A 12,143-nucleotide genomic window follows, 5' to 3' on the forward strand; every position below is an offset into this window, starting at 1 on the left:
CAAGAATAGAGAGAATCATCGTATTCTCTAAAACATCCCAGAGATGTTTTAGGACCAGTGAAATTACTATGAATTCTGGAACTCTCAGCATAGCTTTTGGAGTGAGTTCTCACTACCTTTTCCTATTGACAAAACATGCACCTCTCTAACCCTTCTATATAGTAATTTCTGGGTAGTTCATACACCTAAAGGAAGAAAAATAGGAAGCTGTTGGAGCTTCCAAACCTACTCCCACTCAGTTACCTTACTCTGACCCATGTTACAGTCCTTTCTCTGCTTTTTGCAATTTCTTGATTCAGGTTACATCAACCTGTAACCCACAGCCTACGGAGTGACCTCCAGCAACTACCTCCAAGTTTGGAGTGCTAGCCGGAGGAGTTTTGTGTACTTACACATGTAGCAACAGGGCTCTCTAGATAATGACTGGCTGCCCATCTTATTGCTTCCCTCGATGGCCAAGGTATTGCAGAAGTTTCTTGGCAGGTAATTAAAACTCCATTGTTTCAACAGTCCCACATCTTCCAGACCTTTCCACTGCAGAATTTTGAAACTTTTAAAAAAATAGGTAATATACATATATGGTACAAAATTCAAAAAATACTAGAGAGACATATAGCATAAGGTACATATCCTTCTCGCTTCTGTCACAGAGTCAGCCATCCGGCCCCCCAACTCAAAAGCAACCACAATGACCAGTTTCTTGTGGCTCCTTCCAAAGATATTCTATACATATAACAAGCATAACCAAACATGTTCTTTTTCACACCAATGAATGTACTTTTCTTTTGCCACTTAATAAAGCAGCACATAGAAAATGCTCACAATCTTTTTAACGGCTGCCCAGTATTTCAACATTATAAATATACCATACTAATTTAATTGTTCATGTTTGGTGTACATTTTGGTTGTTTCCAGTCTTCTGATATTATAAACAATACTGCCAATGAACATTCTTGCACATTTACATGTGAACATAACCTAAAGTATAAATTCATTTTGTCAAATTGCTTTCTGTGGAGGTTTATCAATTTATACTCCCATCAATAATATATGAGAGCTTATTTTTCTACAACCTTATGACATCAGGGAATTATAAAATTTTTCATCTTTGCCAAAATGTACATAGAAAATGGTACCTCATCAGAATTTTAACTTGAATTTCTCTGTGTGGTTTAGCACTTTTTCCAAAAGCGCAGAAGCCATTCATATTTCCTTTGCTGTAAGTCATCTGTGAACATTTTTCACTGGGTTGTTGGACATTTTCATATTGATTTGTAAGAGTTCTTTATATTTGAAGATTTCCCTTTTCTGACTATAATCAGTTGTGAGTTTTCTCTCTGGTTTATTGGCTTCTCTGTGGCTTTACTTATAGTGGTTTTATATTCTTTGCAGAAAATTTTACATTTTTTTTTAATATTACCTTGATTTATTTTTCTAGTAAATTTTTCTCAAGTAGAAAAATAATTGTGTAAAGAAAACAAACATTCTTGCCAAAATAAAATAATTTCATGTTTACACAATATTACAATTTTCTTTTGAAAAAGTCAATCAGCCAAAAATAAGATATTTTCCTCAAACAGAATATTTTTTTGCTGCTTTTTAAAGCTGGGGAGAAAAAGTCTAAGTGAAAAAAATTCCTAACAAAAGTAGTTTACATTATCATAACATTTAATTGCTGTCATAAGAAAAAAAAAGAAAAAAGTTTTAAATATGAATTTATCATACAACTTCAAAAATCTTACCTCAGTTTTCTGCCATTTATCGTGTACTATGTCAACTTTCTAAATAACACTAGTCCTTTATTTTAAGCTCCTAATGGTACCGTAGTATTCATTTTTAAATGCTACCACAAAAATGCTACTAAAGAAATTTTTCTGCCTGCCTACTGTGCACTTAAGCCATAGATAATTTTTAAATTAAAAGTCTATAGTACGTGTAACTGACCTTGTTTGCTGACGTCCTTTTCATGTTCAATAAGAGACTATTTTAAAAACTGACAATAGAGGCAAAAGGACAGAAAAATATTCTATTTTTTCTAGTAACACTGTTTAAAAATTCTTTAAAAGAACAGCCATGATTCTTATCATGTCCCTATAAAAATTCCAGAAACTGTATGATTTAGCATTACTTCCTAGTCTATAAATTGAATAAAAGGAACAGAGATTATGGTGTAAAAATGTAAGTATAAACTCTTGTTAGAGATACATTTAAGATTCTTTATATTAATATTTGAGAACATAATAAAAATTTCTATTTTGTGCACAAGATTATTTGTTGGTATATTATAAGTTCATTCACTTCTTGATTTTTATGAAAATGTTACACAAAAGTCCTTAAACAGCTCTACTTAAAACCAAATTTTCAAAGTGCTCTTTAAATATCAAAAGAAACTGGTAGAATGTTTTCTTAATCAAGAGATCTAGAACAAAATATATGGCGGTAGAACAAAGGGAAAAGGGTTGGTAATACTAGAGAAAAAAACTTCAAACAATAAGTATATAATTATTTCTTATTATGCATCCATATTTAATTATTATTTTTTATTCTTATGCTCATCACCATATTCTTTCTTTGAGAAGAAAAATATAGGGTAGTAATTTCAATGATATGAATACTACAAAACATTTCCCTCCCTCCACCACAGGCATCTAAAGATGAGACGATTTTGCATCAACCAAATGAACATTATTAAGAAAACAAAATGAAAGCACAAACTCTTTTAGACACAAAATCTTACCTACCTAAAACCTTATATTGCTCTCAAAAATTTCTTACTTGAAAATAAAATACTTGGATAAAACTGTAAAATCATTGCTAAAAATTGCTGTTTTTAATTTTAACATCAATTTGAAAATAAATTAACATCTACAAGAGGTAATACAATTCTAAAACTGCTTTCTAACAGCTACTCTTAACCAGTATCTCTAACTGGAGGAAAAATATTGTGTACTTTCTATGATTTATTCATGTCCTTGTGATGCCTCCAAAGATTTCTGTCAATAGTATGACTTGAGCCTTAAGTTTTGGCATATTACAAAGAAAATTCCTTTTATCTTGCCAACAAAACTGCTCTGGCTAGAAATAAACTTATTCCTTGTATTGACAATGATTTATCCACAGTCTAGTGGAAGAAATTTCCATGATTGTGCTACCACCTGTCTGAACCTCAGTTTCCAAACGCATCTGTAAACTGGGGCTAGTGATATCTACCTATCAGGTTTACCATAAGCACTAAAGGAGATAACGTCTATGAAGTGCTTACCACAGTGCCTGGGACGAGGCAAAATTTCAGCAAATGTAGACCAAGGTATTCACTTGCTTCATCAAAATATCTTTCAATAGGCTACACTAACTATCAAAACCAATAACACAACTAGAAAGAGACAGAGAAATCCTTACTCTATTACTCATGGAAAATAAGTAAGTAAGAAAGCGTACACTTCCATAGTAAGAAATTGAAATTATTATATGTATAGAAAATGTGTGATTTTTCAAAAGCTTTGCTCTCCATGCTACCACATCCCAATGTTTTTTTCTCTTTTTAAATTTTATTTCTTGGTGGCTGGCCATTACAGGAATCTGAACCCCTGACCTTGGAGTTATAACACCACACTCTAACCAAATGAGCTAACCGGCCAGGTTTTCCTCACTTATTTAAACAACGATTTCAAGGAAAGTTCCAGCTTACATATAAAACATTCTAAGTATAGTTAGTTCTAATAGTTCTAAGCTACTGCTCACTAATCATCTCTCCCAAGTAGAACTTCATCTTCCCCCAGATCTTTCCCTTCGTCCCCCAGGCAGATGAGTGCTTACTTGCTTGCTTTCTCACCATTTAAGTGGTTGAAGGAACCTACCTCTATTAAGGCATTTATCATTGTATTTTAATTACTTCCAAGTCTGCCCTCCCTTTACCACCATAAGTACAGATTGTTCATGTGGATATTTCCAAGGCCAACTGCCTTTAATTCATCTTTTTTTTTCCCAACAAAATATCACGTTTATATTAGCAATTTTTTATTGCTTCCTTGAGATACAGTTCTAGGAGTGAAATTAGTAGACTTAAGAATATGAATGTTTTTAAAGGCCTCTGATGAATGCTATATTATTTTGCAGATAGGCTAAACAAACACATAGTCGCATTTAATTCATCTTCGAGTTGCTGACATCTAGCCTGGAAAGAATTATTTGATATTATTTGGAAGGTAAAATATATCCATATAGTAACAAAATATAAATAAATACTTATTTAAATATCCCAAATTAAACATTCATGATAGAACTGAGCCAAGGTTCTAGATAACCCAGATGTTCAACCTTTTGAGAAAATGCCAGACTGTTTTCCGAAGTGGCTATACAATTTTACATTTACACTAACAGTGTATGAGAGTTCCAATTTCTCCACATCTTTGCCAACACTTATTATCTGACTTTTTTATTACAGCTATCCTAGAGAGTATAAAGGTCTACCTCATTGTGGTCTGGATTTGCATTTCCCTGATGCCTTATGATGCAGAGCATCTTGTATGTGCTTATTGGCAACTGTATATATTCTTTGGAGACATGTCTATTCAGATCCTTTGTCCATTTTTATTTTTAAAATTTTATTTTTTAAAATTAAATTATGATTATTATTACTTTTTTTTTTTTTGGCAGCTGGGCCAGTACAGGGATCAAAACCTGGGCCTTCATGTTATTAGCACCATGCTGAAGCTAATAGGCTAGCCCCTCTTTGTTCACTTTTAAAATTTGGTTGTCTTTTTATCGTTAAGTTCAAGTGTTCTTTATGTATTTTAAATACTGGTGCTTTACTGGATGTATGATTTGCAAGTATTTTTCCCATTCTGTGGTTTGTCTTTCAGTTCTTGTTAGTGTCCTTTGAAGCAAACATTTTAATTTTGATAAATACCAATTTACCTATTTTTCCTTTTGTTGCTTGTGCGTTTGGTGTCACATTTAAGAAATCATTGCCATGTGCAAGGTCACAAAGATGCTTTAGTTCTTATACTTTCTTTTACATTTGAATTCCCAATTGTTCCAGCGCCATTTTTTGAAAGGACCGTTCTTTCTTCTGTTGAATTATTTTGACACTTTTGTCAAAATCAATTGAATACATTTGTGGGTTTATTTCTGAATCCTCAATTCCATTCCACAGGTCTATATGTCTTATCTTTATGCAAGTAGTACACTGTCATTGATTACAAGACAGTTTTGTAGTAAGTTATAAAAGGTGGAAATGTGAGTTATACAACTTTTTTTTTTTCAAGATTGTTTTGGCTCTTCTGGGTCCCTTAAATTTCCTTATGAATTTTAGGATAAGCTTGCCAATTTCTTTTCTTTTTTTTTTTTTTTTCCTTTTTGTCTTTTTTCGTGACCGGTAACGGGATCGCAACCCTCGGTGTCGCGCCCATACCGCAACCGGCAACGGGATCGCAACCCTCGGTGTCGCGCCCGCACCGTGCTCAGCCAGTGAGCGGACCAGTCTCTATATGGGATCCAAACCCTCGGCTTGGAGCGCCTCAACCAAGTGCGCCACCGGGCCGGCCCAAGCTTGCCAATTTCTGACAGACGTATAACTTGGGCTCTGGTAGGAACTGCATTGAATCTTTAGACAACTTGGGAAGTAGTGCCATCTTAATATTAACTTCCAGTTCATGAATATAAGAAGCTTTCCACCTATTGGGGTTTTCTTTAATTTTTTTTCAATGGTTTACAGTTTTTACAATGTAAGTTTTACATTTCTTTTGTTATATTTACTCCTAAGTATTTTTATTCTTTTTATGCTCTTGTTAATGAAATTGTTTCATTTATTTTGTTTTTGGATTGTTCACTGCAAATTAATACAATTGATTTTCTGTATATTTATTTTGTATCCTGCACTCTTGCTGAACTCATTTATTATTTGCAATAGTTTTTTAGTCAATTCCTTAGGATTTCTTATATATAACAACATGTCATCTGCAAATAGAGATTTTTATAATTTTCACTAATTATGGTTGGTTTGCTGGGGGATGGATCCACAGAGCTGCTCACATTCCCATCCCAGAAACGTATCTCTGCCATTTAACTCTTAATACAAATTTTATCAACATAAAACTTACTTGAAATTGGGAAAATGAATGAATTGTGACCCTAACTTAAACTGCAGCAAAGTTTTACACCTATCAGAAAGTTAGGTTTTCAGCTTTCTGTAAGAGCAAAAAAATAAAATCTCAGTAGGAAAATGAACTAAAAAGAGTTTTAAAGAACTGAAAAAAATTATTATTTTTGTTGACCATACCAATTGTTACTTTTGATCATTTAGATTTTTCTTTTAAACCATTAGCATGAAGATTACATTGGTATACAAAATTCAATTGTGTAAAGATTCTGATTATTCTTAAGTAGCAGATTACAACAAGACCTTTACAGAAATTACACTGGTTCACTGTACCAAAGGATACCTAAAATTCACTATCTAAAATTACATAGACTTGCTTTCTAGTTCATTTGTAATTAACATGATATATCAGGCAAAATTTTTTAAAAGTGCCTGAACAGTGCTCATTTTTCCATCTTTGGGGATGCTGAATTTCTAAGCTAATTTTCTTACACATCAGGACTACTCTGACATTTTTCTTTGAAGTGAATTGTCTTTCAATACCAATTTAATTCTTCAATATCTTTAAAATAATAAATGCGTTAATCTTTTCATTTATAATGAACTATTTTGTGTTAACAGAGAAATGGAAAACATCTTGGGAACCCAGAAGGAAACTGTAAAAATAATCATAAATAAAAATCAGCTTGTTTTTAATACTTTTGTGTTTATCATCATGATAAGCTGAACAATATTTTCTCCTTGTGTGCGTCAGGTTTTGCTCCTCTTAATTCTGCCATTCATTCTGGCGGTTGTATTCGAAATCAGAATAAAGACATAAAACAGATAAAATACAATACGTCACTTTCACTACTACTTCTTCATTTAACTTTTACTCCTACCATGCTTTCTTCATTTCTTACTTTTTAATTTTTCATTATAAATACTACTTTGAATTACTTTGTGTATTTTTTAATTGTGGTAAAAATATATATAAAATTTACAATCTTAACCATTTTTAAGTGTACAGTTCAGGGGTGTTAAAAACATTCACATTTTTGTGCTACCATCACCACCATCTACCTCCAGAACTCTTTTCAAAACTGAGACTGAAGTTTTTTACAAAAATGAAACTCTGTACCCTTTAAACATTAACTCCTCTTCTCCCTCCTCCCAGCCCATGGCAAGCACCATTCTATTTTCTGTCTCTATAAATTTGACTACTTTAGGCACCTCATGTAAGTGGAATCATACAGTATTTGTCCTGTTGTAATTGGCCTATTTCACTCAGCATAATATTCTCCAGGTTCATCCATGTTGTAGCGTGTTTCACAATTTTCTTCCTTTTTAAGGTTGAATAATATCCCACTGTGTGCTCAAGGGTACTTCAAAAAGTTCATGGAAGGATTCACAATATCTTTTAATTCTATTTTTCCAGTAACTGTATGAAGTACCCTTGTATTTACTACATTTCATTTATCCATTCACTTGTCAATGAACACTTGGATTGTTTCTGTCTTTTGGCAATTGTAAATAATGTTGCTATGAACATGGGTGTGTAAATATTTTTTCAAGGCCCTGCTTTCAGGTTTGTTTGTTTGTTTGTTTGTTTGTTTTTTTTGGAATATACCCAGCAGTGGAATTGCTAGATCACATGGTAACTCTACTTTTCAGTTTCTGAGGAATGCCCAGACGGTTTCCACAGTGGCTACATCATTTACATTCCCATCATCAGTGAGCACACAGGGGTTCCAATTTCTCCACACCCTCATTAGCACTTATTTTCTGCTTTCTTGATAGTGCCATCTTAATGGGTAGGAGGTGGATTTTGTTATAGGTTTGATTTGCATTTCCCTAATGATTAGTGACACTAAGCATTTTTTCATGTGCATATTGGTCACCTGCCTATCTTCTTTGGAGAAGTGTCTATTCAACTCCTTTGCCAATTTTTAATTGTGTTGTTTGTTTTTTGCTATTGAGTTCTTAAGAGTTCTTTATATATTCTGGATATCAACCCCTTACCAAATATATGATTTGCAAATATTTTCTCCCATTCTGTGTTGCCTTTTTAACTCTGTTGATTGTATCTTTTCATGCACAGAAATATTTAATTTTGATGTAATCTAATTTATTTTTTCTTTTGTTGCCTATGCTTTTGGCATCAAATCCAAGAAAACATTGCCAAATGCAATATCATGAAGCTTTTCTACTATGATTTCTTCTAAGAATTTTATAGTATTAGCTCTTACGTTTAGGTGTTTGATCCATTTTGAGTTAGTTTTGTATAAGAAGTAAAGGTAAAGTGAGGGGTAAAAGTAAAGTAAGGGTCCAAATTCTCTCTTTTCCAGGTGGACATCTAGCTTTCCCCATACCACATGTTGATAAGGCTGTTGTGCCCTGCTCCCACCCCCATTAAATGGTCATGGCACTCTTGTAAAAAAAACCATTTAACCATATATACAAGGGTTTATTTCTGGGCTCTCTATTCTAGTCCATTGGTCTATGTATCTGTCTTTAAGCAGTTCCACATGGTATTGATACCTGTAGCTTTGTAAAAAGTTGTTTTTGTTTGTTTGTTTTTGCAGCTGGCCAGTACAGGAATCCAAACCCTTAGACCTTGGTGCCATAACACGGTGTTCTAATAAGTTTTAGGATCAGGAGGTATAAGGCCTTCAGCTTTATTCTTCTATTTCAAGATTGTTTTGGCTATTTGGGGGTTTCATGGGATTACACTCAAATTTTACCATGAATTTATCTATTTCTGCAAAAAAAATCATTAGGACTTTGACAGAGATTGCACTGAATTTGTACATCACTTTGGGTAGTACTGACATCTTAACCATATTAAGTCATCTAATCCCTAACACAAGAGGGATATCTTTCCATTTATTTGTGTTTTTAATTTCTTTCAGCAACGTTTTACAGTTTTCAGTGTATAAATCTTTCACCTCCTTGTTTAAATACATTCCTAAGCATGTTATTCTTTTTGATGCTATTGTAAATGGAATTGTTTTTGCTTGTATACTTTTAAAATTTACATAAATAGAATCATTAAGTTTGTATATTTTTGCAACTTTTTTTCACCATTATTGTAGTACATACGTATGTAGTGAAAGTGTAATAACAAGTACAAGAAGGACACATAGCATCTTAAGTACAGATGCCACCTCTGGGGAGGAAAAGAGAAGGATGAGATGATGTAGAAAGGACTGAGTCTCATAGTTTTTCTTTTTTAATAGGAGATCTGTGCAGACACTCTGCATATTTGCTGTAATTTCCTTATTTGAAATATCTTATAATTTAAATTCTTAAAAATTAAATAAAAGAACTCTGAAAGCATGGGGTACCTGAAGCTTTAGTGTGGGCTACATAAATATGACTTTGCCTGTACTACCTCTGGAGTCATTAACCCAGACTTAGACTGTCACCTTTAGGCTAATTAATTTTTTTCTTGATGTGGCAGTGGGCAATCTAGGAAACCAAGTAAACAATCATAGCTCTTGCTTCTGCAACCCCAAAAGCAGATAATAGTGCCACAATATTGAAATCTTCATACCACTGAGCCTTTACTTACTCCATACTGTTCAAACTACCTCCTTTCATAATACTGATATCAAATGAAAGTAGCCAATCCAAATGTTTTTCATTAGGCTGTTGATGCTTCTGATAGTGGCTAAGCCAATAAATACGGGAAGTAGTTTTTGATACTATATATTAAGGTAGATATTTTCCAGGCAAAGTTTTAACATACTAATTTCAATGTGTTAATCAGCCTTGTTTTCTTCCTGAGCTAAAAAGTGAAGCTGGAGATAATTCTACAGGAAAAAATTCAAAAGACATCACTCGAGCAGTCAGTCCAGAGATGTCTAGTTTTCCAAAACTGAATCTGAAATAAGCACAAAGAAATAAGAGCTCTAAGAAGTAATCTGGGCAGTTTTCTTATTAAGGCAAGGCATTGTTTTTTAAAATATTATATTAGAATACCAGATTACAGTAAAGATTCAAAGATGACTCAATACAGAACTGAAAATTATGCTAAAGTTTATATTTTCATAAGGATAACTTCCCCCAGGATAATGCTACACTATATTAATACTCTTTACTACTCAATTCATAAAATTTGCTATTCAGCCCGATGTATGCTTAAGTGTCCACTTGGAACACTTATTTTAAAAAATGATCATATAGGTAGGAAGAACATAAAGAATCACAAAAGATACATAAGGCAACAGTTCAACTCCATTGAAGCTTTCATTTCAAGAGAGTTAAGTGAAACATCTTTCAGTAAACAAAGCTTTAATAACCTTGGCATATGGAATGAATCACAGAATTTAAAGAAAAGCAAGGAGACTACCCTTAATTCATAAATTAATCTCAATTATTTGTGAGTCTGATTACCACACAGCTTCTCTAAGGCAACAGCCTAGCACTAATCTGGCACATAGTAAGCATGAAATAAGTATCTGTTGAGTAAATAAATTTTCATAAATCCTCAACTTGTAGTATTTTCTCACTGAGATCAAGAAACTGCCATAACCCTCAAGCCTCACCAGGTCTTATTTGAGTGAAATGATATTTTGATTTTCATATCCTGTTTCAATCTTCTCATAAAAATTCATTTGTCTCCCCCAAACAAAATGACATTTCAATGCAACTTAGCCATAAGAAGAGAGATGTAGATATACATAATCTGGCAATTATATACATAGCCTGGCAATCTCAAATCATAGATTTTAAATATATTATTCAGACTACAGTATAAACACTGAAATCTTACTACAACACTGTTCACTATAAACCGGAATTCAAACTAACACAGGTCTGTCATGGATACTATTCAAGGGATTTAAGTTCTACAAAACAAAAATAATGTCACCATAAGGTAAACTTAGCCCCAAGAACGTCTCACAACATGAAATGTGAAGAATAATATCATATGAGGCTTCAGATTACTTGTTTTAAAAGAATGATTATCAACCACGGCTGTCACACGTTTGGGATTATAATTAAAGAAGCTCATCTCTATAACAAAGGTAAACTCTCCATAATACTAATGAAAAATGAATCAGGTATCAGGAAGTAGGTTTAGAATGTGGCTAAATCTAGAAATGTATTTCCTAATTAGCATAAGAGAAGAAAAAGTTCCATTTATATTCAGCTTTCTAAAGAAGATGAAACCAATACACGGCTATGCTACAAATTCAAAAGATGATATTCATAGATAATTTCAAGCTTACCCAAAAAATAAATAAATGAAACTCACAGAGAATGTTGACCCACTGTTTGATGCTACAACAGTATGAACTTCATCATGCAGCTTTACTGAGAGCTCCCAGTTAGCCACGTCTGGTTTAATAATAGGGACTCTGAAGCAGAGAGAGAAGAGAAAAACAGTTAATAATTTTATATTATTCTCTCTCAATAAACTAATTTTCCTTTGACATTAAGTGTGCAGGGTAAAACTACCAAAGAATGTATTTCAAGACATTTTATTTTAAAAGGTTCCACCCTTAGAAAAAAGATTTCAGATTTAAACCAGAGAGACTTTAGAAAAACAGGTATACTGACAACAGCGTTCTAAGGTAATTGTGGTGCCATCACCTATTCTATGAACTTGAGTTGCTTAATTGTGATGGTCTTTCACAAATTAATCTTCCTTGAAAAATACTAATTTTTTCCATATTTGGTTATTCTTCAAGATGGTTTTTTAAAAATTACAATAAAATAAACAACTAAGCCTTGCCTTCAACTTCAGAGACATAAAATAAATTACGAGTCAGCATGATCTGACCTAGAAATTATTTGAGTTTTATTTTGTTCTTCATAGTTCATGAGACTAAAAATATATTAAAGAACAAACCTCCATACATTATTCTATTGTAAAATACAGAATGTTCCTTAATGATGTCAATTACAAAAAAAAAATTACCTTAGTATACTATTAGCTAGGATATGTTATTTTTTGTAATAAACTTTTTACTTTATAATGAGATGAGTGTACTTCAAAAAATTCATGAAAAAATTTGTTGTTGTTGTTGTTGTTGTTTTTGGTAGCTGGCCGGCA

General features: G+C 32.8%; 1 protein-coding gene across 1 annotated transcript in view; it reads right to left on the minus strand.

Annotated features, from left to right (window-relative positions):
- Positions 1–11,438, minus strand: part of LOC103590216 (propionyl-CoA carboxylase alpha chain, mitochondrial-like) — a 130,039-nt gene extending 118,601 nt beyond the window's left edge. The window contains exon 1 of the mRNA XM_008572411.1: positions 11,343–11,438. The gene's annotated coding sequence lies outside the window, so the exon portion shown is untranslated. The remainder of the gene's footprint in view (positions 1–11,342) is intronic.
- Positions 11,439–12,143: the final 705 nt, after the last annotated feature.

The sequence above is a fragment of the Galeopterus variegatus genome, unplaced genomic scaffold (genome assembly GCF_000696425.1).
Source record: "Galeopterus variegatus unplaced genomic scaffold, G_variegatus-3.0.2 Scaffold781, whole genome shotgun sequence".
NCBI classification, from domain to species: domain Eukaryota; kingdom Metazoa; phylum Chordata; class Mammalia; order Dermoptera; family Cynocephalidae; genus Galeopterus; species Galeopterus variegatus.